Consider the following 24,905-nt stretch of genomic DNA (forward strand, 5'->3'; position numbering starts at 1 on the left):
TACTAAAGACAAAAATTAAGGCAGGAAACAGTAAAACACTGGATATAATTAAAGAGAGCCAAGTGACCATAGCAGCAGGCTGATCTTTGTTCAGCTCAGCTGGTCTTCTCCAATAAAGTTTACCATGAGGCACAGCAGAACACTTTGGTGTTAAGAGCTCTTTCTGGAATTAAAAACTAAAGATGGTTTGAAAAGAAAGACAAAGCATTATGAGAGAAAAGCCCAAGCATTAATGCTGGTTGTTTCATCACACCCAGCTGTTTTGGCCATCTCTCATGTCATCCATAATTAAGGATTTACCTCTGTTGCATCTGTCTTTGCCTCTGCACCAGACCACAACAGCACTGAGGCAGAGCAGGTATTTTCATGTTGAGGTACCATGAGGGCTAATTTGCCTTGGCTGAAAATGTTGCTGCTTACTTCTAGTTTTCTCTCCCTTGGCAATTGCTTAAGTAACTACATTTTTAGCTCGGCTGCAGCAAGCCTCCAGTTACAAGTTTCTCATCCTAATATGTCATTGTCATTAAAAATATCCTGTCTACTGCTGTGATGGGGAAAGATTACACTTTCGGACATTTTTCTCAGAAGTAAAGCCTTAACTCATTTCATTTTAGTCACATAATTGATTCTTACATCTCCCTCCTCTGAAGCCTTCTATCAAGCTGCTATGTTGTTTTGGGGAGATGTTTGGGAAGCCATGGCTGACTTTTTAGTCCCCCATTTTCCTAGCAAGAGAGGTCTGTCTTAACTTATAAGAGGAGTGATAGAACTAAAGTACGAGGAAATAAACCAATAATAACTTAAATGTGAAGCAGCTTTGCTTTAGCTCAGTTTTTTGAGAAAAAGCCTTGCCCTTAAACTTTCAAGGCACAGCACAGGTTCAAAACACAACCCTTCTATAGTTTTTTCCAGATATTATCTGAACTAGGATTTTGCCCTACTTAGAAATTGTAGAGGTAAGAGACAGGAGGCTGCCTGAGGAGATCCTGCTTGAGCAGGGAAGTTGGACTAGATGACCCCAGGTGTTCTCTTCCAACATTACCTATTCTGTGCTTCTGCAACTCTGTAACAGAGCTTCAATTCCTGGAAATCACGTTAGTTTTCTTGGTATTCAAATAATACCCAATTTTAAAACCTAAGAGCCCAGAAAAGCAACGACAAAATGACTTTGCCTACGTATGAAGACAATACTTCCTACTCCATGCCTGCCACCCTAGAACTAGTCTGAAAATTACTGAATGCTCTCCAGAGCAAATGTGCCCACATGGTGGCATGATGTGGCATCCAACAAATCTCATTCCTGCTTTTGTCCTCTCACACATCACACTCCCAAATCACAGAGAATGAGTCATGCCTTTCCTTTAGACCTTTTTCTTTCAGACTGATGAGAAGCCAGACTTGGCCAGGATCACTGAGAAGACGACAAGTGGATTTTGTCCTAGAGACTGAAGATTTCCATGACCCTACAGAAGATGGTTGTGCTGTTCTAAGTGGTCCTGCCAGCACCCTTCATCCTCAGAGTGACTGAGAAGGTACCTTGCCCAATAGATTTCACGATCTAAATCTTCACTGATGAAAAAAACTAATGGCCAAATACAACACACAAAGGCTACCACAATTTTCTGACTTTTGTGTAGTCTGCACTTGAACCCATGGCCATTAAGTAAAAGGCTTTATGTTTTTGATCAGTCTCTAATAATTTAGTTACCCATTCAGATGTACTGAACACTTGGTTTGACTTATAGGGGAATAAAAAGAAAATATAAGAGAAAGGGAGGAGAGGGATGGGGAAAGGGAAGAGGCAAAAGAAGAAGAGAGGGAAGGAAAGCCATTAAATCAAAACTAACCAAGTTAAAGTTAGCTGGAGCCTGCACTCTGAAATAGATGCTGCAATACAATGATTTCATGCTATCATCTTAATTTGAATTTACAATACTGTTCTAGAAAAGTTCTAGAAAAGTTCTAGAAAAGTTCTAAAGTCAGGGCTTTGTGCCCAACGCAGTAAAAGAACTGCCCCCACCTCCAGTGAAATCCATCTCTGTGCCCTGGCAGGCCGTACACAAGGAAGGTGAAGGAGGAGGACAATCCTTTGTCTTTCCAACTGGCTGCTCCTACCCATCGCGCACAGGGTTTGTGACGCTGTGGCATTTTGCAAAGCAGCATTGCCTGATGATGCCAGATGGAAGCATTACAAGGGGAGGATGTAGCTCAGGTTGGGGTTGTCTGATAGTGTTGGCTGCAATTCAGAAGCAAGCGCTGTCCAGCTAACTCACTCATCCCAATTAAGGGTCAAGGCCTTACATGGCACTGCCCCCACGGATACCGCGCCGTGCAGTCGCCAGGGGAGGACAGTCAGCTCACATAACAGTCCTTGAAGAGGCACCAGTGCAGAAGAAGCTCCTCTGATAAAACTTAAAGGAGACTGAGGGACACACGACTGATTAGACAAAGCAAGTTAATGGAACTGATTTAAAACGTTCTTAATTGTATTATTCCTGGGTAATTATTTTTTCTAGTGGGAAAGAGAAAAACTGAAAAGTCAACCAGTCAGAACTAATGAAGAAATATTTCATGGTAACCATTTGCATTAACAATAATGTGGAGTGTTATGATGAATCAGAAGGGTACAAACAGTGAGTTAATTGCAGGTTGCTCATTACAGATTCTGAGACTAGGACTAATGCACTAAATGGACACAGAGTCAAATTTAAATATGAAGCCATGTCACTGATTACGCTGAAGTTTTCAGCAGTGTAACACAGATCCAGATCTGACCCATGGTCTTTTTCTTCTACTTGGTCTGCCCTATTTGGACAGGTAATTAGGTCAGCTGAATACCCTATTCTTTGACTTTGGCACATAAATGGAAAAGCTTTGTTCATCAGCTCATTGTGAGGCTCACCCCACAGAAGCAAGGGCCCATTCAGTCACTGACTCCAGAAGTTAATGACTTTGCCATATATTTTATGGGAGAGGGAATGTGGCTGTTCATTTGGGAGGCAAGGCAAGTTCCTGAAAAGAAAGAAAGCAACAGTCACTAAAAGGGACAGGCTAAGGTGAGAAGTCTGAAAAATGTTGTGTTGGTTTGGGATTATGAGCATTATGTGGGTTGCACAGTTTCTAGGACTTAAAAGGGATTACTATTTAAACAAGCATGAAATCCAAGTCAGGGACTTGAGGTTTCATCTCCAGGCCAAATAACTACAAGGGTTAGAAAGAATGTCTTTTTCTCTTCCTCCTGCACCTCCTCCACAGTATTTCATAATTGAATGAGCCCACTGGAGGGGTTTTGCATTGTTTTGCTGGTCTTTGGAAGAGGGATAACAGACTACAGGATTGTTCAAGTTTTGGCAGTGTACATATTTTATTACAGAAGTTTCTCCAGCAGTACCTAATCAAGACAGATTTTAATTGCAGGTAAGCATTAGTTATATTTTTATTCAATAGCTATTAAGAAATTTTTAAATAATAGTGTATTAGCCCATTAACTACATAAGAATTATATATCCTCAATACTTGTAATGGATTGAACAGTTCAAGGCACGTTCATTTCTAGGAAGATACTTTTGTACTTGAGATGATTATCTGCTTCAGAAGTGGATTACAGCAGGTACATAGGGACTTTCTGAAAGTTAAGCAGGTACTTAACTGCTGTCCTGCAGTGGGATGGACTTCAGCACCATTAAATTCACCAAGGCAGAAACGTGCATCTTTTCTTAAGCATGTCCTCAACTCAATAGAGGGAGTGCCAGAGGACAGGGTGATGCTGAAAACAGGGTCAGGCTTATGTCTCAGTCTTACTGAATGTGGAAGAGTTGCATTGCATTCATTTTTAAATTGTCTGGTTCTAAATTCACTCCATTTTACAACAAAAAAAGAGGAATATTCATTTGCAGTTTAGGCTGGGTTTTTCCTGCTTTGCTGATGTCTGCTCCCTCATCCATCTGAAAACAAGATCCCTCCCAGTGCCTGCACCATTTAAAGCATGGGCTCACAAAGAAATGACATAATTTTGCCATCCCTCTGTCTATGGCAGAGCCAGAACCTGAATGTTGAAGGACAGTGTGGACTGTGGGCCTCAGTGATCCTGGATAAATACATACTACATGAGGGAATGACTCTCTCTTGCCTGTGGAGCAGGGTCTGGGCAGGCATGCTGCCTGCGAGAGATACAGCCTCCCTGCAGATGCAGTCCAGTACATCAGATTTACAGCCCACATCCAACTTATCTGCAAGCAAACACCAGTTGTTTTCTGGATGTGCAGCAGCCTGGGGTGCTGAGGATCTTGTTGCCACAAAAATCTTGTTTCCCTCAAAAGGTTTCCCATCTGAGATGTGGGATTGGATCGTCTGTACAGGACTGCATAATACAGGATCATCTCTATTATCAAGCGCAATCCTAGCACAGACTGATGGGTCTCCAGGGTCCTTCTAAGCTGGGGCCCTGGGTGCTCACACACTCACAGCCCGCTCCTTAAAAAAGGGCTCTTTCTGCCTGTCTGTCCTGGCTAGCCATAGTTAGTTTAAAATCTGTTGGCCTGTTTCAATCTCTGTTCTTTCAGTCAGTTTCAGCTGGCTTAATTCACAGCTGACAGCAACAGAAATCATCAGGGCCCTACACATATTATACAAAACTGCAACAAAGAGAAGAAAGAGCCAAATGAATATCCCATGAAGAGAAAATCTACAGCAAGTTCTGCTGTCTTAATTGTGGTTCTGGCCTTGGCCTCTGCTGGGCAGCCTGGGGATTTGGCTGGACAACTAGCACATGGGTGGCTTGGACCTTGTCATTGAACAGAGCCCCACAGCCTTGAAAGAACCTTTAGTTTTGTGTGGACACTGATGGAGCATGGGGAAGGAAAATTGAGATGTTGTCAGGGTGCCTGAGACAATAGGAGCCATGACAGAGGCAATAAGGCTACTCTAGAGGAGGCACAGGCATCTATGGGTATAGAAAACAAATCTATATGACTCGAGGCATTTTAAATTGTGCTGCTCCTGGAACAACTTGTTAAATTTCATGATGCTGACTGTTTCTCTTCTTACTTCTCATTTGGAGGTTATATGAAACAAGTCCCCAATGAGTTTCACATCTCACTGTGGAATAGAACTCAGCATTTAAGAGTCAGGAAATTTATTTTACCTTTGTGGTCCCTAGTGACTTCAATTCTTGTAAGCCTGATTTCTGCTGCCTAAAATATTCTATAGTCATTTGTCACCATTACCTACTGTTCTACTAATGTTACTTAGGTAAATTATTATAATCTCAGCAAAAAATATTTTACTATTTCCTTTACAACTTTGTTTAAAGTAGTCTTAGCAGAATTAGATTAATAAAACATGTGCCTTTCAATATACTTCAAAGTAACTTAGCAAGATATGTGCATGTCCATTAATTCTGCAGTAACAAGCAGAGTGTATAAAGGCTGATTTTAACCATCAGGACAAGTAGCCGCATCTTCTATTTTCTATTTCTCTTGAAAATCTGCCTGTAATGTAGGGGGTTTAGTTCACCCTAACAATCAAACATTTTGGTCACTGTTAACAATATACTTCACGAGGCAAAAGTACCAACACTCAAGATAGGTTGGATTCAAGATTCATCTTTTGCTCTAAACATCCTAAACTGTTCTGCTTCCTTATATAACTTCCTTTCCCTGCATCAGCACTGCTCCTATTTATCTACCGGCCTGGGCTTTCACACCCTTCAGTTGCCCCAAAGCTGTCTTCACAGCGTTTACAAGAAATGCCTCTCTAAAATATGCTCTAGTTTACAGTCAGGTAACTCCTGAAGGCTCACTTCCAGTTGCTCTTTGGCATTTAATAATGCTGAATTAATGTAAAAATAACTGTAATCTGTTTATTCTCAGGTAACTACCTTCAAGAGAAAAGCCATTATGTTATCAACAACTACATTACTGATATTACCATACCATTACCATGACCTATTGCTGCCTTAACTCTTCTCTTTCCAGTAGACCTTGTCTGAACACAGCTTCTACACAGGCCCTCAAGTCACAGGAACATCAAGCTTGCTTTTTTTGTTTCTTTCCCCAGCACACACACCGAATTCTATCTGAATTTAATAACAACAGTAACATAGCAATGCAATGGAAATCTAAATGAAGATACAAGACTAAGATTGTGTCTTCTGCAGCAATTCTAAAGCAGTGTTATTTTAAATTGAGCCATAGTACTTGTTAAGCACAGTTCTGATGTCTTTATTAAAAACAAAATAATATAATGCACAATACTTGAATGTCATTTAAAGAAAATTTACTAAACAGTAAACAGTGTAGAAAAGTGGAGAAAAAAATACTACATTTTATCTATTCTCTACGTGGGATATGGAGATTTTAGGAAAAAGAATGCACCACATCTTTCCTGTGACATACAGAACCTGACAAGAAGATCTGTGACTATTTGTTGGCCAGGTCAAATAAATGGGGGGAAAAAAAGCCCTTCTAATTCTTTGCAAAAGCTTTCCACAGGGACCAAGATCTGGTGCTTTTGAGTTTGAGGCTCTTGGCTGCATGGGTTGACTCTTCCTACACATTTCTGCACCCCAGTACCCAGCACTCTTTGGGAAATGGTTTTTAGTAATAAATAATAGCAGTGTAAGGTGTAGCTTAGCTCCTTTTTTCTCCAAGGTCTTCTGATATTGTCTACCCTTTCCTATGTGCATTGGTGAGCCTAATATTTCAAAGGAATTCAGTGCCAAAACTTGCATTAATCTTAGTGGAGTTGGATTCAGTCCTGATGCTTAAGATAGATTTGATATTTTCAATTCTACCTTTATAAGCAAATATTTCATGCTTGAAGTCTGGCATTACAATGACTGAGGTCTGCTGTCAGAGACATCTCTGCACTTCCACAATCACAGTCTTTCCCCATAACCTTTCCAAGACATTCCCATTCCAGATCAGGGGAAAGCAAAGGAAGAAGAAACAAGGAGCACAATTGCTACAGGCTCTCACTGATACCCTTCTGCAGCAAACATTGCCCACTGGTCTGAACTGAGCAAGTCAGGGTATCTAACCCTTTCATTTAGGCAGATGAGAAAGGACTTTCTTTTCCTTGCAGTCTACCAGTCACTTCCATGAAATAATTGGTTTTACTAGCATCCACTGCAATGCCCTCTATAAACTGGGAAAAAATACTCCTGAAGGCTTGAGGCAAGACTGAACACAATTTCAGAAGTCTTTTTCATAAATGAAATCAACAATCCATGCTAAGCTATTATTAGAAGTTCAAGGTGGAATTTCTATCCTGGATTAAAAAAAAAATTATTTGAACACCCTCGATTCAAAGTCTATAGTTGTTCTTGGAAGGGATAAAGGACCAATCACTTAAAAAAGCCATATCTCTTTATATTTTTTTCTGCTCTGCCTTCCTCACCCTGACATGTGTACAAGCTCTCCAGAGAGGTATTTCAGTGTTGTTGCAGGAGCTCGTCAGAAGAGTGCAGTGTGTAGTAACAGAGAGCAGTGCTGATGTCACGCAACAAGTCTTGTGAGCAGAATCAACATCCTTCATTAATTAGACAGGCTGACACAGCCAAAGCAAAGTTATGGGTTCAAAATCTTGCCCAACTTCACCATCTGCCCCAACAAGGCTTCCTACCTCTTCTCACTCACCTCCCTTGGTTGGTCAGAGGTGCAGTGAGCACCTCCCCACGCGAGGCTGGACTGGGCCTCCTCTGTGATGCGTGGTGTGCAGGCTGCCCACCGTGCCTGTTGAGGCGACAACACATAAAGCCACCTCCATCTCTGGAACTCTGTGGAATTTTTACAGTGGAGTACATCTAATGGACACTAGTAAAAACAAACTCCACTTGTTTTGTCACAAGAAGTAAATAGGGTGAGCACATCAACTGTATTTAGGTACTTACATTCTGCTCTAATTCTAAACTAATGTACTTAGTATATAATTTTGTAGTCAAGAAGTGTAACAAAATGTAGTCTACTAATGCATAACACTTTTCATCCTGTATACTGCAGCCAGACAGCTTTTTACAATTAGTAAGTAATACACATATATTCATTAAGAACTGCAATGTAATACACAGGGTGCCCACACTTTTCCTCCTCTATCTTCTGCATAAAGAAAAAGGAAAGAAAAAAGGGTCACCTAATGTGACTAGAAGATGCATGCCTAGCTAAGAATGAATACTAACTGTGTGCTCAAAAAAACCCATTAAAGCATTAGGGGGAGGCATTAGTAATCCAACACTATGTACTTTAAAACAACTCACTGCCAGAAAGAAAGATAGTGAGGACAAAAATAAAACAAAACAAACAAGCAAGCGAAAAAAAATTATGATTTCTTCATACAAGCTAACTGAAATATTTGTAGCAACAATATGGGACTATTTCAGTCACAAAACAGCCTGACTGAATGATAATCAAATTAATTATCTACATTAACTGAACAGTTGAGAGCCCAGGTTGAAATTTAATAAACCACACTGCATGAGGATTCTTAAAGATAAATCACAGCATGTGACTCTGTGAGCATAATTTATTTTAAAACACTGCACTGTTTCTGCAAATTGCATTTATTAAAGCTATGCAAAAGCTTCAAATCTTTTTGGAGGTGAGGACATTTCGACTGTGCTGGTTCCTGTTATTTCAGATGTAATTCACAGAATCACAGAATGGATCAGGATGGAAGGGGTGCATAGGGTCATCCCAGAGCACAGGATTGTCTCCAAATGACTCTCGAAAATCTCCAGTGAGAAAGACTCCACACCCTCTCTGGGCAATCTGTTCCAGTGTGTGGGCACCCGCACAGTAAAGAAGTTCCTCCTCACACTCAGGTGGAACTTCCTATGCTACAGTTTCTTTGCTCAGGACTCTTGTCCTATTGCTTGGAACAACCAAGAAGAGCCTGGCTCCATCCTCTTGACACCCTCCCTTCAGACACTGATAGACACTGAAGAGGTTCCTTCTCAGTCCTCTCTTCTTGAGGCTGAAGAAGCACAATTTCCTCAACCTTTCCTCATGAGAGAGATACTCCCATCTCTCAATCATCTTTGTCACCCTTCGCTGGACCTGCTCCAGGAGCCCCATGTCTCTCCTGTCTTGAGGAGCCCAGAACTGCACACAGCTCTCCAGATGTGGCCTCACCAGGGCTGAGCAGAGGGGCAGGATCACCTCCCTCGACCTTCTGGCAATGCCTTTCCTAATGCACCCCAGGATACCTTTGGCCTTCTTGGCCACAAGGACACACTGCTGGCTCATGGACAGCTTGTTGCCCACCAGGACCCCCAGGTCCTTCTCTGCACAGCTGCTTTCCAGCAGGTCAGCCCCCAGCCTGTCCTGGTGCTTGGGGTTATTCTTCCCCAGGTGTAGGACCCTGCATTTGCCTTTGTTGAATCTCAGGCAGTTCTTCTCTGCCCATCTCCCTCTCTCCAACCTGTCAAGGTCCTTCTAAAGGCCTGCACAACACTCTGGGGTATTGGCCACTCCTCCCAGCTTTGTGTCATCAGTGAACTTGCTGAGGAGGCATCTGCTCCTTCATCCAAGTCACTGATGAATAAGTTAAACAGTGGTGGGCCCAGTACTGAACCTTGGTGGACACCACTAGTGACAGGTCTCCAGCTAGATCCTGTGACAGTGATTACGACCCTCTGGGATCTGCTGCTCAGCCAGTTCTCAATCCACTTCAATTTGTGTCCTCTCCAGCAGTTATTGATGATACGTGTTTGGCAGTCATGCTGAGGGGAAAAACATGGGTCCAACTCTTTGCCCAAGCTTGATCCCATCTCTTGAGCTCGCAGTCCCAAACACATTTGCTCCACCTATTCCCCTACCATACATGCCAATGTCTCAGGCATATGACCCTCTGTGTATATGGCTACTTCTCATTTTTATTTGTTGTCCCTATGCTAAGATGTCCAGGGCACAGTCAGCATCGTCTCAGCTGCTTACGGGGCTGGAGGAGACATGGCCACAAGGTTGTGTCTTATGCTGAGACACACCCAGCTCTGCCCAAAATATGGGAAGGAGGGTGCCAAAATCTGCTACTATGTCACATCCTACCAGCCCTTTGATAACAGCCAGGGCAACCAAGAGGAGCGAGGCCAGCCAGACTGCGGCACAGCTTCCCCCTCCTCTCCCAGCTGGCAAGACCCTGGGTGCCAGGACTGTGCCAGGACGAGGGGGCGTGGGAAATCATGGGGTGAGAGAAAGCAGCCTCCCAACTGCTATTTCCACAGGGTTTCAGGGAGAGCATGGTGCTACCCGACAGCATGGCCCCAGCTCTGAGGGGCAGCCCTCCACCTTGGCCACTGGGTGCCTGTGTGATGTGGGGGAGCCCGGCTGCCAGCAGATCCATGGTGGGGAAAGGTGGCCTGAGGGCCAGGTGGCTCCTGATGGTCCTGGCATGGGAACTGTGCTCCTGTCCCATGCAGGGACATGGCACCTGTGCACACTTGAGTGACGTGGGTACTCAGGACCCACAAGGTTAAATACAATGCCACCTGTAGGAGGTACTTTCCCACAAATACTAACCGTCTGTTTTTTCCGTATGCTCCCATATGGTCCAATTTTTCTTCATAAGCAGAGTTGTACTAGAGCTAAGAAATGACAGCAAAGCTTTACTTGTGTGCCTGTAATGTCAAAACCAGAAGTCACCTGACTTTGATAAATCCAGGGTTTTTAAAAAAAATTAATTTAAATAAATTTTGTCTTTTCCTTCCACACTCTAACTTCTTAGGAATAATTTGCATTCACAAGATACATGAAATTTAATAGATTTTGTCATGAAACATTTTCATTTGTGCCTGGCAAGAGGTCAGTGAGAAGACTCAGATTTTCTTATCTTGGTGTCTTTTCTGCAGCCTTCTCACTTTGCACCCTTTCTGCAGTCCAAATATGCCCAGCTCTACACATGCAGAAAACATTACAGAAATCAAATACAATCTCTGTTAATCTTGGGAGGAGCAGAAAGAAGAGTTTGATTGTGATGCACTACAAAACACAGTATTAATGTGTTATGTACTATAAAACATAGTATTAATCCCTCAAATAATAGCAGGATAAGCACAAGTGTTCTTAATCGATTTCTACTAATTCTTATCAGCAATAAGAAAAAAAATCAGATAATAAAAATGCTTGAAGCATTTCAGGTTTCTCCACATGGAGTCTGAAAACAGACTTTGTTAGCAGATTGACTGAAATCTCTCTGGTTTCAGAGATGTGCGAACGGTTGTGAGAGAAATGCCTGAAACAAGTCACTTCTAGAGAAGCTTTGAACAATAAAGAGCCTCTGTTTTCCAGTGAATTGTGCATATGCACACAAACGCTCATCCATAATGTGAATTTAAAATAATCCTGATGGGACTGAGAGGGGGGAGGGACACATGGAAATAACTAGGCAGACTTTGACCCTTTGTGTCAGAAAACAAAGCCTTGTAGTTCAAATCTGAGATAGCAGTTCCCATTTGACATGGTTTCAACAGACGTACACGCCTTCTGGCTTAAGCCTGTCCCTAAAGGATACTAAGACCAAGCACAGCTTGCTTACAAGCCACCCAACCACAACACGATGGTTTTAAGTGGAAACAAATGAATGGAATAGATGTAATTAAAAGTCCAAACTGTATTAGTCCAAATCGCTACAGCTTCACTTTACGAAGTCAGTGAAGGGCAGGAATGGAGCATCTGGAATAGCTGTTTGGCATAGGGTCACTATGAAGATGAATTAGGGTTAATTTTCTACTGGAGTGTAGGTCAGGCACTGTGCTGTAGCAGAACACTCAATTTAGTGGGTATATTTTGGCCTACTTAGAACTTTAGAAAATAAATATTACAATGTTAAATTAAATATGCTCTGTGACAAGGACTTGCAACATTGGGAGAATGTGATTTATATGCAATTGGCTCATATATACCATCTAATATGATATGCACAGTGTAATGAAAGCTCAAGGGTCTGATCTGCAGTGCAGAGATGCTTTACAATCCTCTTTCAGGTTGCACATTGTTTTTTCTTCCTCCTTTTATTTTTTTTTTCTTAATGACTACATGAGTTAATTAGTGGTTATGTACTCTGTCTCTTTGCCTGGCCTAGCTTATCCCTACTGCAATAATTCTCTTTTCTTTCACTCTCCCAAGGATCATTACAACTTTAGCCAGCACTGTCAACAAAACTAATTGAAAGCCACCTGCTTTTAGGATCACCTTAATGAAAAATGAAGAAGTTAAGAAACAAAATTCAATCAACTTTCTAATAGTCTTTAATTTCCTACTAATTCATACAAGTGCAGAGGCAGAAAACCCCTCACATGATCCTTTTTGTTTTTAATCATCCAGTCCTCCTTATACTTGTAGAATTAGAAATTATTATTTTTGTAACCTAAATCTCCCATCATTCTTTAATGTGGAACTAACAGTTCTACATTTTGTCTTTTTAACTGCTGCTGTACAAAAAAGAAATGTACTTGCAAATAGCCTTCCTATTCTTTTTGCTAAATGTTTGGGTTCTTTAAACCAGGCAGGTCCAGATTCAGCAGAACTTTTAAAGATGTCAAAGTCCACTTAATCACTTAAACAAATGATCTAAATCTTGCTGCTTTTGATGACATTCAAGCACCTGCAGAAATCTGAGAAAAAGGCTGAACATGCAAGACTGAATAGTTATGGATTTCATGAGGGGAGCCTTGGTACCCAGACGTGCAAAACCTCTGAGCACATACTGAACCTCAGGCAGGTGACCAAGTACTATTGAAGCAGATAGGAAATAAGCACATGCCTCAAGATAAGCACTCCGGTACCATTGCACAGGAGCACACAATTTTGTGGAGTTAGCACAAGTAAAGGAAACATTCTTGAGATAGCTTGTTTGCTACACTGTTTCTCCTAACTAGTTTCACAGATCAGCCTTAATTGTGGAGAAATAAGCCTGGAAAAGGAGAAGGGTGGCTGATTTATTCCCTTCAGGCCAACTGGAGCAAAATACTGAGAAAAGAAAAAACAAAAGGGGAACACGAGACAGATGGGACTAACGACTATTTGTGTTGCAGCAGGGCTAAGATGTCCTGGTAAAGCCTGGGATCCCACAGTGCGAGACGCTGTGCAAATATGTCAGTGAGGGTGTTCAGTAAAGGGGAGCTGCCTGTAAACACTGCATGTGGAAGTCACTTTGAAGTCAGTAGAGCCCAAGCATGCAAGAGGTTTGTACTGCCAGGCCACGCGCTTCAAGCTGTATGATTAATTGCTGTCGAGTGTGCCAAAGCAGAACACAGGCTCTCTCATAGGATGGCCACCAAAGATATAACGAGCAGAGGAGGAAAAAAAAATAAGGTCACAGATAATATATTGCTTTTATTTAATAGTCCACCATTTACTTCCTGTGAGTGTAAACATATCATTATTTCTCCTACTTCAAAAGAATAAAAATTCTATTTAGATGAAATACATTTAAAACAGCGCAGGTGACACACAGTATGGGATAAATGCTACCGTCATGCAAATGTATACTTCTCTCTTCGATTATAGCAACAAGATATGCAAAGAAAGATCAGAGGAATATAATTTGATCCTTTTTGGAAGCTACTCTGAAATCCATGCTGCATGTAGTGTGTGTGCATGCACAGAAGAGGAAGAACAGTGAGGAGTCACAGCACTGCAGAACCTGCCCAGAGATGGCAAATTCCTGCTGCTTTAGAAGGGAACTGATGGCTACAGGAGGTCAGTGGACCTAGAAACAAGGTGAGCCCCCCAGTTTGTGAACCTGCAGTTTCAGTGATACAATCATTGCTACAACATGCAGAAAAGGCTTAAACACAAAGGCATACAGAAGAACGAAAGAAAGGAAAAAGTACCAGTCAGGAATAATTATCACAGTGTATAAAACTTTCCACTCCTTTATTATCATAAATTGCAAAGTTTTATTGATGCATATTTTATCACAGCACTCTTGCCATATGTGATCTGAAGATTCAGAGCCTGTCCCCGGGGACAACGGTACTGATATAGATAATCAAGAATTCCTTTTATGCTCCTCTCAACACAGCCACAGCTCAGATTGAAATTAACATCTTTTACAATGAAACACCAGTTTTCTGCCACAACTAGACATGACAGCTGGAGAGAGAGACCTGCTTATCCAGTTATTCCTTCAAGTCTCGGTTTCATTACAGCCGTGAAGATGTAAACTAAGTACAAAGCAATGCGGACGGTCACTGAATACCAGAAAAACGAATCTGCGTGCAACCTGCCTCATGAAGAAACGGGAAGAGAAATGCTTCCAAATAAATCCAGGGATGAAAAGCAAAGATCAGACGCAGCCCCTAAAAAAAAGTGATGAAGAGGAATCCAAAAGCTTTGAACTTTTGCTGTGTTCACTGCCTTGACTAGACTGGGTGATGCTTGCACACATGCATGTGCACACAGGAGTGGAACCCATGGCCAGAAAGAAACCTAGCATGGGGCTCTGTCCTACTTAAATCCTCCGAAGCGAGGATTTGACCTAGTGGAAGCACTAAGACTGCTTAGTGTTGGTACACGTTCCTGGTCATTTTTTTAGCTTGACTACTTCCACCTGTACATCGTCCCTGTTTCTCACGCTGCTGAGCAAGGGAGCATGGAAGTTGTTTTACCCTGCTCCCCATGGGGTCAAACGTCACTGTAGCATCTGACTGCCTTCCTGTAGGGCATTAAACAACCAACATCTGCCATGTGGAGTTCTCCCTCTCATCTTACTCCCAAGAGAGAACTGAGTATGCATTGTGGTGTTTTGTTTTGTTTTGGCAAGACTTTGATTTTGTTGTTTTAAATCTACATGCTGGGTATGTTGGGAAGGTAAACAAAGGCAGCACCTTGCTTGCAAAGGAGAAAGTGGTGGGGTTTGCAATGGTCATTAGTTTTCTGAGGAGGTTATTGCCAAAGTCTCAGCCTGGTTTCCCAGAAGGTGCAGCTTCCTGCTGGCTGCTGGAGCTGATAGAAAGGTGAAAACTTCACAGATTGTCACAGGGAGCTGGAGATGATAATGCACTGGAAAATTGCATCTGTTCCATGTGTAAAAGCAGTCCAAGTCCAGCTTTGAGCACTTGCCTACCTATCACAACATTTCAAAAGGGCCTGTTGCTTTGTTATATTACATGCTGGGACAATACATAGCATAACCTACTTCATCAATGAGCGGCTATTTTTTCTTTTCTGATTAACATCATGGAACCTAGAGGTTATTTTCAAACAGGGAAGCACACAAGAGAGGTTATCAATGTGTTTTGAAACATATAAGTGGGCAAATATGCTGTTAGAGATGCAAGGATGCTCAGGAAACATTTAAAGGCTATTGCACAACTTCAGGTTACATCAGGAAAGAAGTACAAAAAGGAAGGGACATGCCACTTTTCCAGCCTCTTGTCTTTGTATTTCTACAGGCTGCACAAAACAGTACTTCTACATTTCAGTTCTGTGGATGAGCTCAGGCTAAAAGCACATGTAAAAGAAAGCCTGCTTTAGGGTCATTATCAAGTAAGACAGGGAAAGAGAAGGCTACGAAAGAGGACAGATATGTGGCAGAACTGCAGTGTAAGGATCTAATTTAAATAATCAGCAAAAAATAGCACTAACACATTAGTTGGATGAGTCTTCAGGGGATAAAAATGAGAGGGCAGGACCTCTCACCCTGCATTAGGAGACTGTCATTTTCACTTTCCTTAACTGAGGAATGTTTGGAATTCCTGCTCTTCATCCCACTGGAAGGGCTCATCTCACTGGGAAAGGTTGATTCCCAAATACTCAAACCCTTTGGCGTTCATGAAGGAGATTCTTTCATTCTGCCTTTCATGATATTTTTAATTGACACATTTCCCAGAGTTCACTATTATAGAATGCTGGCATTGGAAGGATTTAATATTGAAGATACTCTTCTGCATGAAGGACACTTAGGAACACAAGTTCAGATGACTGGGATTTCTCCAGTCTTGCACACATCCACACCCACACCCACACACAGAGTGATGGCTACAACATCACTACAGCTATGAAGTCTTGATTAGCTAAGATTGTTTGAGAGAAATGTAGCAGTACCTATTTTTCCTTTTAGAAGAGATTTAAGATAGAATATTTACTATGATCATACAATTTTTATATCAGATTGAAAAACAGAATTTCCATCTTGCAAGAAGTTATAGCATTTGGCATTTCTCCCAAGTCAGGCTAAAAAGCCCAAATGATGCAATTTATCTTTCCATGGAGTTTTTAAAAATCAGTTTAAAAAGGCAAAAACTTTAACATCTATGTTATGATATGGGTCATCTTGAAGTTTTAGAAATAAAATGTTTAGTGTTAAGGAGCAAGAGGGGTGTGGTGATCTTGCTCCTTCACTCCAACTGTAGATGGCCACAACTGGGAGCTGATATTCCTGACCCACTTGTCTCTATCTACCTATGGATCCCTCTTCCCAGCCAGAATTAGAACCCCATCATGCATGAGAATCTCATGGTGCAGCTGTTCCCAAGATACTTCACACCAATGCAACATCTTATCCCAATTACAAAATATATATGCCAGCCAGATTTTCCTGTGAAGCATTTTACTAAAAGGTCTATTTTCCCTACGAACATGCTCAAATTTAATGAACAACAGAAAAATACTTAATTGGACACTTTAGAGATCAAACCTAGTTGTTTTATTACACCTTGCTTTTTGAATCCTTTGAGTGGGACTATCAAGGCAGAATATCAGGTAAGAAGACTAGTATCAAGCTAGAATCTCAGTGTGATGTGTAAATAAGAAGGGGCTTTGAAAAGCATTTTAGATGAGTCCTTCTTCACAGCCTCAAGTTTAAAAAGTATGTTTTATAAGCAACACTTTTCATAATTCTTTTCATAGCAATATTGATTTTAAAAATTATTTTGCACCTGGAAATCAAGAAGCACACTGCAACACTTTTCTATAAAACTTTTAATAAGGTAGAGACCTCATTGGGAATCTGTGCAAGGTCTGCCATGATGGATAGAATGACCAAGCCAGAGGGTGGTGAGGTCATCTTTGTAATAGAAGAGTAACAGTAAATTCTTAAAAAAAAAAAAAAAAATCAGAGACAATCAAGCAATCAAAAATCTGTTGCTTACTACAAAGAAAACTCAGGCCCTCTTTGAATGAAATGTATTCTCGTTTCACCAGCATAACCCCATTGAAACTAGTGAGCTTGCATTACTGTATTAAAGAGTGGAGTAACAAAGACACGTGCCATGTTGTAAAAGTTTTTTACATCTTTCTTTGAAATATTGACATGGCTCATTGTCCCAGACACCAGTCTATCCTTAGACAGTAAATCCTGGATCTTTAAGATAGATAGATTGTAATTAGAACTAAAACATGGCCTATGGGGAAAGATCTTTCCCCACTTAAATCACATTGTTTTCACTGCTGTACTGGAGTAAATGGTATTTTTATGTATGTGTCCAGAAGAGAACCCAACTGCAATATTTCTTCTCTGCTGCTGAAATATTAGCATTAAAAAACCAGTATTTTACAAAAGTCATATACACACAGTGCTTCCAACACAATCAATTTTGTTGGAATTATTTTACACCATCCTTCATCCTTGAAATTATATCCGTTCCTTTGTGGAATGTTTGAAAACTTAAAAAATTCTGAAGTTATTTGAAGTAAGATTCAACAGTATATTAACTGGTAAAAATCAAAATATTCCTTTTTCTCCCCAAGCCCAGAAGAATTAAATTTTTTGCCACTAAAGAAGAACAGGCACCCAACTTTTGAACAGGAACTGACCTAATATTTCTGAAAACCCTGTATGCAATTAGCTTCTTGTAAGAGCCATCTTTCAAGCAGTCTTTTTCTGCCTCTGAACTCCAAAAGCTGCTCATGAGATCCAGCAAAATTAGGATATTAATAGAGAACCATTTATCAAGCTCGATGGGTTTGTTAGAGGCACGCCTGTCTAGTTAACCAACACTGTTAGGGTATCTTTTAAAGCAGAAGATACCATTAAGGGCCTCCTTATTTCTACTCCAGGTTTTTCACAACAGTGTGTCTCCAGCAATGGAAGCAATGCTGCCCTAGGAAGTGGTGGTCAGACAGGAGAGGGTCTCCCCAGAAAGGGAGCCCTCCTTGGCTATGGGGTGGTGTGGCGGCCTTATCCCAAGATGTTGCGATGTCCAAAAGGACGCCTGGTACAGCGGGGTGTGTGCCTGCACCCCTTGGTGCTGTGAGCATGTGGAATCACTGGTGGGTGTCCAAAGCAAAGAGGGCTGCTGCCCTCCTCATTCCAGGGACTGCAGCCCATTCCTCAGAAACTCTGGCCTAGGCTTAAAAGAGGAAAAGGGATGGTGAATTGGGATGGCAAATTCATGGTATGGGATTGGCAACAAGGAGGCTGACACAAGTGTTTGGTTTCTTTCTTGCCTTTCTCCTTCAGCCCACACTGTTCTCTGGGCTTGTTCTACCTTCCCTCTGCCTTGTTTTCAACAGCATTTTGGCTTTTTAGATTCATTCTCTTCAAGTAAAATACAATTTTTTTTTTTTCACCAGAAACATATGAACTTTAACATTTTCCAGGAAAATATTTCTCAGATCAGGGCTCTTTCTTGTGACTTTGAGACACAGATCACAATCTTGACCTCTTCATTACTAAATATGATTGCTCTGACAGGCCTTTTGTCTGAGCATTTTCTAAAGGCTTTGGTTTCCCTCTAAAACATGATGATTTTGAAATCTAAGCTTTGACAAAACAGAACTGTTATCTCCCAGCTCTGGTATTTGGACTGCAAACACGTCAGTGGAGCATTATGCCCTAAGTGTTTGTACTGCGGGGGGATCTGCATATTACCTAGCACCTGCAGGCACTTCTAAACCATAAATTATAACTAATAATAGAACTTTTACGTTTGTCTGGTGATTCAGTCTCAGAAACCTAAACCTTATGTACCTCCTCAAGCACTCAGATCCCTGTGTGGACAAAAGCTACAAAATCCCTGTTGTATCAGCAGATTCGAAGCTAAACTCAAACACTGCTCTTATCTAGGTGTATAATTCCATCAGATTGTGAACCTTTGGCTTTGGCAATAGGGTGTCTAACAGTGGCAGAAGTTGTGCTAAGGCTGGACACTTATCCCACCCCATCTCCGCCTCCTTTTTCACCCAGACTGGCTTGGCTGTGCCTGCAGCACTCATTTATTGACAGCAGTACTGCACAAGTTTCAGATAAAGGAGCACCATTTTTTACAGTCCTATTCCTTAAGCATTTAATGTCACATCTGTGATTTTTTTTCTAGTTCCAGGGTTTTCTATAAGACAGGAACATGGAGATTATCTGATCAACTGATGTTGACAGTATCCCACACATGGCAGAGGACAAGAGGATAAAACACTGTAAACACTCTGAACACTGCATCTTCCCCGTCTCTTTTTACTTCCTGTAAACATTACTGGAGATGAATGTACTGCAAAGTCATAAATAAAGTATACTTGTCAGAAGCTATGATCTTAAAATATTCTAAGGGTTTGTTTGTGTTGTCTCCATAAATTGTTTATTGGTCAATATGGACAGAATTTGCAAATGCATCCTCCTTTGCAGTTCACTGATACTATCTCCATTCTAAATACTTTCATCTAGTATTAAGCTTCCAAAAAACACCCACTTCCTACCCTTTCTTCATTGGTGGGAAATTTTCTAAAGCTAAACATTCAACTATGCAGCATTACGTTACCCTGTGTTTCTTATCTTTAAGGAGATGGTGAGCATTAAAGGACAGTATGATTGTTAAAGTTACTGTCAGAGGTAGGGCTGTGCAGCTGCGGCAATGCTTTTTAAGTGGTCTCCATTTACACAGTAAAACAAATCAGCAAAGAAAAATCTCTGTAGAAAATGAGTTTCTAATTTATATTTTTACTTCCCTATGTCATGTGATTGTTCTTCAAGTAACAGGCCAACACTGTGAAATGGTACCCTGGGGAGTAAATTATTACAGAAAAAAGTTTATCAAAGCAGTGATTTCAGTGTCTGAATAGCCCATGATCATACAGAACAGGAGAGATCTCTTTAGCCGGAGAAGACACCAACCTTTAACACAGAAAACAGACTTTCTTCTAACTCTCCTGGAGCCCTGAAATTCAGGGTGGTCTTCCAATAAAATAATCATCTGGCATAGGGTGATATTTTAAATGAGAAGTTAAGTGGTTCAGTCCCCTCTAGATAGTTCCTAAAGAGGCAAAAAAAGGACCAGTAGACCTAAAAATGCTTTTAAATGCATGTAATGGTTGATAGATTGGCTATTTACAGCTAGTAAGTCAAATCTGTTATGACATTTGGTAATTGCCTCTTCAATAAATAACTTGGTAAGTTCCCAGAGAAAAGAAGGCAGTTTATCTCAGAATAAAAACAGTTTTGGTCCACCAACTCTTTGAGGACAATTTGGTAGGTAACTGTAACTACATGGGGAATTTGGATGCTCAGTGATCATTAAAAATAATAGGAACTTAAGTGCCCAGATCCTACAGCAGTTTCAAAACTCTTAGCCATGCTTTCCTGGGACAATTACTTTTTGCCCACTGCAAAGGTATTAACACTTAGATACTCAGAAAAGAAAGAGAAAAAACTGCATAAAACCCCAGTGTCAGATGGTCATCTACGAGCATTTTACTGATGTTTTGCTAAATTGACACAATGAACAAGAAAACTTTTTTTTAAAAGTTTTATAGAAAATTATAAGGACGCCTTATAATTTATTTTTGATACTGTAATTAATGATGCTTCAACAAAACAAGGACTTCATAGCCAAAGGGTTGATGGACAACAGGATTGAAGTGGTAACAGATTTTAATCAGAATGCATTTTTTGAGGCTGGGAATTTGTAGTAAAAAATTAGCACCTAGCTGCCACACAAGCATATATGTTTGTTCTGCATAAACAGCTGTACAGCTCAGTAAGGGATTACAGAGGTAATGCAATGGAGCTCTTTCTCCCAAAGGTGAGAAACAAATGAGGTGGAGATAGCAAACAGTAGTAGGGAAAAGTTATTAGCTATACTGGGTATCACTGCTGTTAGCCAAGGTTGATTCATTGCCTCACTAACAGTCGTCTATTTAGCAGGTTGTAATACAAATGAGTCTTTAATGGGAGCTCCTTTTCTTGCACAGAGCAGCAGGACAACAAAAGAGGGCACTTGAAGAGCTACATGGGCCAAACAGGCAAGGAAAACAGACGGGCCGAGACTGACAGCTCAGTATTGAGCTGTGCTCTTTTCCTTTTTTTCTTTGCTTCCATTATCTCTTCCACACATTTGAATCTAGCATCCAGTTCCTTAGTCCTCCACTTCATGCTGAGATGTACCATGGGCACAAGACAGCAGGAGCCCACCTGGAAGAGTGGATCCTCCACCACAGTGTATTTAACACAGTGCCCTTAGAGGGACCACTGAGCTCACCCTCATGAGGATTCACCTTTCCCAAGTCTATACTACACAAAGAAGGTTTAGCCATGGTTCAGACCAACATTTCTATACAATGGTTACATTTTGTATAGAGCCCTTCTATCTACAACACACTGCCGACAGACACCTTTCTCTTGGCATATTGATGAGCTACAACCTGAAACCACATGCAAACCTAGGAATATGATTTTTTTAACACCCCCCTCCCCCCGCAATGTTCTTTACTCACCCCGGAGACTTCTTGTGGGATCCAGATGCTGTTATTCCAATCTCTATCTGTTACCACAAACTCCTCTGCTTTCTGCAATGCTCATTTACAACCCTGTGGAACAGTTATTTGCCTTCTTTTTGTATTAGTCTCTATCTGAGCCAGAGCCAAATTCTATACTTGCCGCCTATCAGATCTATCCTTTTTTGTCTCTGTTACTGTATGAAGACATTTGTAATTTCTTCCTGTCTGCCTCACTATACAAATCCTGTTTTCTTGCCCTCCTGCAGCTTCTTTCTCTGTTCAGTCTCCTCAAGGTTTTGTTGCTATTATCATCGTGTTCTCTCAGCATGCTCTCTGTCCTCTTGAAGGCTGGTTTGACAGATCCTCTCTTGTCATCTGCTTGAAGGCTGATTTCAGCTCTTCCTTGCAGCACTGTGCCTAAGCGCCTCCTCCGCTACAAGTGTTTAATGTGGAGCTTGTTCTTCCAGAGCTGCTCCTCGTGGCCCTTCCTCCTGAGGAGCGTCTCCAAGACAGAAGGTGTACATGGCTGTGGGCCACAGAGCCGGTCTGATAATGCCAACAGCTGACTGCTGCCTTTCCAACAGGCCTGGCAGCCCTTCCCCTTGTCATTATCAAGGACGTGCACTAGTCATTTTACAAGATCTCCTCTGGGTGTCCATGGGGTGCGCAGAAAAGATGATGTTTAACCTTGCTATTAGAATAAATTTACCAGCTTGTGCTCACTCTTCATGCATTCTTTGCATGGAGACTGTCCATTTCCACATTCTGAAGGAGACAGAGCAGCAGCTCCTCTCAGGAGATAGGGTAGTTGTTTGCTGCGTGCAGCCCTCCTCTGACATTGAAAGAAACTGAGTGTCCAATTAAAACACAGACACCACTGATACACGGTCTTCCCATACTTCCCTTTCTGGGAAGGCATTTACCACTCCTTCATAGGTCTTTCACAAGGCCTGCAGATTTCCTCTTTATTTCTCGACTCTCTTCCTTAAAAACATATTTTTGCTCTGAAGCCTTAATATATTACACCTGCAGGTCAAGTAATACATAATATTTACTTTAATGGTTAATGTCCTCCAGATTATGCATGGATTGGAGGATGCTTGGGGCAAAACTTCAAATTTTATTTGAAGGGAAATGCTTCTTTTCATTAAGAAAGCTCCCCTTTCCAGAAGTCAGTCTTCTAGTTCATGCAGAGAGTCACTATAACTTCACCCGTTAAAACCCTTCTCTCCTCTTCAAAAGTATCTTAAAATTAAAAAATAGACTAATTTCAGCAATAGGCTAAGCACATAGAAAGTACTCCCAATCTAGTGAAGTACCTATATTATTCTTAAGAGATTTGCCAACTAGCGATCTACTACTGCTATTTTAATTTATGTTACATCGTGATTGCCATTCTAAATTAAACTCATACAGGCAAGAAAATTTATAGTTAAGCCTTTCCCTCAATCCTTAACTTTCTTTGCTGTAACAAAGTGGCATATTGCAAGGGCTTTAACTGTGTCTCACAATACCTACGCAGGTACAAAGGTTAATTACTGTGTTGGATGTGAGTGACAAGGTTTTGGTAGCTGTGAGGCTACAGGGGTGTTTATGTGAGAAGCTGCCAGAAATTTCCCCCATGTCCATTACAGCCAATGTCCACTGGCTCCAGGATGGACCCACTGCTGGCCAAGGCTGAGCCCATCAGCAACAAAGGCACCACCTCTGGGATAACATTTAAGAAGGGCAGAAAAAGCAACAGCAGCCAGAGGGGAGAGTGAGAACATGTGAGAGAAACAGCCCTGCAGACACCAAGGTCCGTGAAGTAGGAAGGGAAGGAGGTGCTCCGGATTCCCCTGCAGCCCCTGGTGCAGACCACGGTGAGGCAGCTGTGACCTTGCAGCCCATGGAGGACCCCACACTGAAGCAAGTGGATGCCCAAAGGTGGCTGTGACCCCATGGGAAGCTCACACTGGAGCAGGGTCCTGGCAAGACCTGTGGATGCGTGTAGAGTGCCCATGGTGAAGGCAGCCTATGCTGGCAGGATTTGTGATTGATCCTGCAGGGGACCCACACTGGAGCACTTCATGAAGAACTGCAGCCCATGGGAAGGACCTGCGCTGGAGGAGAACTGTGTCCTGTGGGAGGGACTCCATGCTGGAGCAGGGGAAGAGTGTTAGGAGTCCTTCCTGTGAGGAAGAAGGAGAGGCAATGTGTGATGAACTGACTGCAGCCCCAATTCCCTGTCCCCCTGTTCCACAGGGAGGTAGAGAAATTGGGAATGAAGCTGAGTCTGGGGAGAAGAGCTGTGTAATAAATGAAATTGATTTCCCCAGCCTGAGTCTGTTTTGCTGGTAACAGTAATTGGTGAAGAACACCCCCTGTCCTCATCTTGACCTGTATTCTCATTGTATTTTGTCTCCCCTCTTCAGCTGAGGGAAGGGATAGAGTGGCTTTGGTGGGCACCGGGGTCCAGCCAGGGTCAACACAATTACACAGACTCATTTTTTACCTTTGATTTGCTAAAAGGAATCATGTAGAAGAATTCAGCTGCAGTGTGCTCTCTATTCGAAAACTGTTAGCACCTCTTGGAATATGCTGTCGGGCGCTGCATAGTCCAACAGGGCAAACCTACACATTTCAGTGAGTGCTTGCTCCATTGGGCATCTGCACAGAAGCAGGAAGGGCATCAGTCCTTCTGAAAAAAGTAAAATAATTTACAGAAAAGCCTTATTAAGAAACAAATCCACATGTTTTCTCCAGGGGCCCCATGGCAGCCCTATCCAGCTCTATTCCTTCCCTCTTTAGTGAGGACATGGACAGAAACTAATTGCATGGGCCCACAAGAGCATCTCAGTGCTGTCACTGCTAGAAAAAACAGGAGATGACACAGATGGCAAAAAGGAGAAAACCAAGAGGGAAATTCAGAAAGCATTTCAGAAGGAACCTATAACCCAAACGTGTGTTTCACTGGTTCCAACTTAAGCTTGGCTGGTTGTGGTTTGGGGTATCAACCCCTGAATACCCAGGTTTTTGAAGAGCCATTACTAAAATCATCACAGTCAAACACTTTTAACATACAGAATTGCATTTAGTAGTGTACCTTGAATTTATTTCTTAGCATATGAATTTCAAAAAGCATATGCTTTTCAAAGCACAACAAGTAGTTTAAAAACTGGAACTGCCTGTGACTGCATGAAATGCTCCTTTCATCCATTCATTCTCTAAATGAGGACCCTAGTCAACTCCTTCACAACAGTTACGGTTTCTCAAGTCTGC

At 41.7% G+C, this 24,905-nt stretch overlaps 1 protein-coding gene across 2 annotated transcripts in view; it reads right to left on the bottom strand.

Moving 5' to 3' along the window:
• The window catches only part of CDH20 (cadherin 20), a 118,649-nt gene that overhangs the window by 88,191 nt on the left and 5,553 nt on the right, over nt 1-24,905 (bottom strand). The window contains exon 1 of one of the 2 annotated variants that reach the window (XM_048310976.1): nt 21,642-22,873. The exons of the other annotated variant lie outside the window; for it this stretch is intronic. The gene's annotated coding sequence lies outside the window, so the exon portion shown is untranslated. Of the gene's footprint in view, nt 1-21,641; nt 22,874-24,905 lie in introns of those variants that run through there. 2 annotated transcript variants of the gene reach the window in all.

This window comes from Corvus hawaiiensis, chromosome 1 (assembly GCF_020740725.1).
Source record: "Corvus hawaiiensis isolate bCorHaw1 chromosome 1, bCorHaw1.pri.cur, whole genome shotgun sequence".
In the NCBI taxonomy this organism is placed as follows: domain Eukaryota; kingdom Metazoa; phylum Chordata; class Aves; order Passeriformes; family Corvidae; genus Corvus; species Corvus hawaiiensis.